Genomic DNA, 4,683 nt, shown 5'->3' on the forward strand with positions numbered 1-4,683 from the left:
TCGATATAGATCTGCAAGTCACTGTTGGTCTTGTCAACGGACTTGTTTGACTTATTTTTTCGCACGTCAACTTTGATTGTACCGTTGTCGATGTAGTCCTAGACAATGTGTCAAAGACGATAACATTGCTCAGTGTCATGGCCAAGTACACTATGGTAATGACAAAATTTTGATCCATCGTACCAACGCGGATAGGATCTCTATCAAACAATGGTCTAACCTTAGGAAGGTTGATTAGATTGTCTTTCAACAATCTATACATTATACTCAAATAAGAGTCATTCAATTTAGTGAAGTTTTGTGGACGTGCCTACAAAGGACCCATCGCGAGGGTTTGAAGTAGAATCTTTGAACCACGAAAAGGTACGCTGGTAGTCCATAAGTGTGGAACACATATTAGCAAAGTTCTGATATCAATTGAGAGATAACTTCTCCCTTGGTGTCGGTTTTAGATTGTGAATAAACATCCTCTACAAATCACTATCTGACAAGGCAAAGGGGATCATGGTGGAGATTGATTGATACCTCAAGATAAAATCTATGACCTTTTCATTGGGCTTTTTCTTATAGTGAACAAGGTTAATGATGGTGACCCTATTTCTAATGTTAGCCTGAAACCGCTTAAGGAAAAGATCCATGACCTAATCAAAAGTATGGATGGAATGATCTAGTAAGGAGCTATACCATTCTAGTGTGGTTCCCTTAGGGACTGTGAGAATAGTTTGAGCAACATGAAGTCCAAGCTATGGTAGTCACTACACATGGTCATGAAAGAATCAATGTATAAATTAGGGTCCCCATCACCATTAAAAATATCAAACTTCAATGATTCAACCACATTAGGAAGGATAGGGTTTAGGATAGTGATATCAAGGGGACTCTTCTTATAATATGCAGGCATAGACGATTGACCAAAAGCAAAGGCCAAGTTCATTAGCTACAATTAGAATTTCCCCATATTTTACAAGATGGTGTTCAAGTTGGATTAGCAGGCAAAGGAGGCAGAGGTGGGCCAGATGCGACACCCCTTTCACTGGCACCACAAAGAGAACCAGTGCCATTGGTAGAGGTTGTACTAGCACTGATTGTAGAGACCTAAGCTTTAGCCAAGGTAGATGTCGAACTACTAGACATACCCGTATACCCAAAGGGAGTGGGTAAAGCATAAATACTAGGAATAGTGGGTCTAGGGTCAACCATGTGTACCATTGAATCAGGCATGGCGACACCAAGCTGAGAATCACAAGTGTCAGATTGGCCATCATGAGGAGAGGCACCAACTAAGGACACATGATTCTTGACAATCATATACAATTCTCTCAACATCTCCAAGCCTCTTTTATCTAAGATCAATATGTATCTCATAGTGCTCACAACATTTCCAGCCTGGGGGAGGACATTCTCTCGATTCAGGAAACCCTTGAAGTCTCTCAGATTCTACTCAAGCATGTCAATTTATTCAAAATCAACAGTGAGGTCAGAGTCATGATCAACAATAGGAGGGGAAGAAGGAGTAGAATTCCTTAGAGAATTGTTTTGAGAATTAGATTGCAAATTAGGTGAAGGATCCCCTATCAAAATAGTCTTAAGGGGATGAGAAGCCAGGAACTCATTCGGGTTGGGAAGTGGATTGTTAAACATGGTGCTGGGTAGAGGAGAACTATAATGGTTTGGAGGGAAACTCTGTCTAGATAACCTCTTGACTACGACTCCTATGGCAGTTTGGGTTGTAAAGCTCATAGACAAGCCTCAAAAAATCGAGACCACACTACAGGGATACAAAGCATTTGATTCTTTTGATAAAGTTGGCTAAGAAGAAGGACAAAGGAAAAAAAATGCCAGTGCTAAATGGAAATGTAAGCTACGTTATTTGTTTATTTTTAAATTATATTTTAGATCTTAAATGTACGCAATGAACTTAATGATACAAAAAGAAAAGTAGTTTCACATCAAGTTCACCAAAATGTAGTGGAGGAAATTTTGTCACTTCAAGGATGATAAACCCAAAAGGACAAATTGATGCTCCAATACCTCACTTACACTAGCACAAGGATGAGCTAGCGGATGAAAATGACAAATTAAACTAATAGACCACAAATTGAGACTCTCAGGTGGTTTTTCTAAGCCTCTATCCTAAGGATGAGCGCAGGTTTGGGACACAAGCACGATGCACTATCGTCATGTACGGACAACGTACAAAGATGATATGAAAAGTTCTAGAAATCAATTAAACTATTAAATAAATAAAGCTGGAAATGAAATAAATAGAATATTGTAAAATACGAGGTAGTAAACTAAGATGAACATGAGTGAATAAGAATAAAAGGAAATTTTACTATTGGTCCATGATAGAAGCCTCCCTTCAAGAAGATAATTCTTTCTCCACTACCAACCTATACATAAGAAACAAAGGGAAAGTGTTGGGGTTGTATTTTGGAGTCTACCTAAGTCAAAACCTTATTTTGGTGTTTCCACTACCACTAACAACCCAAAGAGATAGCCACAAGAAGGATAAAATGGTAAAGATAATAGAGGATTGCAAATGGACAAATATGAATATGTAAATGAATCAAAAAAAGAGGTGAGTAAACTCCCCTTCATTGACCTGTGAAGATGGCACTATGAGTTGTTCGAAATATTGCAATAATGGTGAACAGTGAAATGTTGGAAAATCTATAAATGATGCTAAAAAAGATCACCTAAAGCTCCAACTTGAAAGAAGTGATATCAAAATGCCAAAAAAGATCCTTAAAATGCCTTAAAATGGGAGAGATATAGGCCCTGGACAAAAAAATGATGTCGATGGGCACATGAAAGGGTGTTACGAGTCCTTCCAGGTGTAGGCGTAACATTCAAATGACCACCTACGGACTATCAGATTCATGGGACACTAGCACATCTCGTAGACATCTCTACACTATGTTATAGTCATGAACGTGACAAGGCGACAAAGTTGGTGAAACACTAGTTTGAAGCTAACAAAGCTATCCCGAGTGGACAAAAGGACAAAGATGGTGGTACACAACCTTCGATGACGTGGAGGAAGGCGCCACTTGTTGTAATGAATTAAACAAGATGTGATTTTTGATATTACACCATCAAGCAATAAAGAATAGACATCGACCTACAACAAACAATGCGATCCAACAATTTATCAACTCATGCCTGCTACGCATCAGTGACACACCCACTCAATCATGTACTCTTTGTGAAATGTTGCATTTTCATTAAAAAAATTGCAAATCTAACAGTGTACTTGTTGATGCTTTCTCTTTTCTTCCCATTGCAACCATCAAAAAGAGAATTGCAATAGGGCAACAATTTGCAAACAATATATAAAAGTTATTTCTCTTGGAAAAGTCCCGTGTTTTGTTGCACCATGGAATATAAGATGCAATGCATAAATAAACATTGTCCATAAATTGACTTCTCTAGAAGAAAGGCTTGTCTCCTTGTGTATTACTTTTGCACAAATAAGACAATTAGGATATAAAAGAGCACAATATGGCTTAAATGGCACAATCATCAATGTCCCTATAGATTTTGATAAGGTGCAACAAGCATTGCCTAGACAAATAGATGAAACTAGTGTTGAAATCAAGGAACACTAAGAGGGGGGGTGAATTAGTGTTCTGCAATCTTTAATATTATTAATCTAATTCTTTAACCATCTAATACAAATCAACAAAAGAAAGATGCAAATACATAAAGCAAATATCTAAAACACCATAGCACTAGGATTTTTACGTGGAAACCCAGTTACGGGAAAAACCACGGTGGGATTGAGACCCACAATATTAATATAGTCTATTAGAAGTATAGAAATATTACACGAGGAATGTACATGCATGTAGGCACACTACCTAGAGCTCACTGCTCAATTTACAATAAGGGCTACAACCTCGGAAGGCTCACTGCCTTACAATCATTTACAATGATTACAAGAATTAATGACCTAATGAATAGCATCTACAAATTCCTGGAAATAGTTCTGGTTAAGCTCAAAATATGCAATCTTACTCTGCTCTGCTACACTACTCTGTTTTGTTATTCTGCTATATTTTGAAGCACAAATCCTTTAATTGCATACATGAAACTATGCACAATCGCTCACAAATACTTTCCACACAACCACCGATATAAAAATGATCATATCAATTGCTCTTTTTATCCACAACATCAAATTAGATCTTCTACATGTCGTCTCAAAAATGCATAACACACAAATGAAACGTGTTCTCCAAGTTCGCTTAATCCGAACCAAAAAAATCATGGGGACAAAAAAGAATTTTCAACACGCTACCCATATATCGGCTGACCATCCTTGAATACAAAAACAACTGCCAAAATTGATTCATATAATCTGCACAATGATTATTCACACGAGACTACTGATGAACAATGTTCTACCCAAAAACCTGTACACCAGACATTCTAACTCAAAAAAGAATCATCATCAATGGCGATAAACCTGGAATAAGGTAAATAACACTTCTATAAAGCTTCCCAAGGATTTGCAACCAAAAATATTCAATAGAAGTGAAACGCCAACCAAATTACCACATACTACTAGATGTCATGTTCTATCTCACCAGACCTAACCAAACTTCAATCTATCTTCCAGTATGAACAAATCATGAACTGCAAATCAGTGAATTAGCATTAGTTTCCATCAATGCCAAT

This window comes from Cryptomeria japonica, chromosome 10 (assembly GCF_030272615.1).
Source record: "Cryptomeria japonica chromosome 10, Sugi_1.0, whole genome shotgun sequence".
Classification (NCBI taxonomy): Eukaryota; Viridiplantae; Streptophyta; class Pinopsida; order Cupressales; family Cupressaceae; genus Cryptomeria; species Cryptomeria japonica.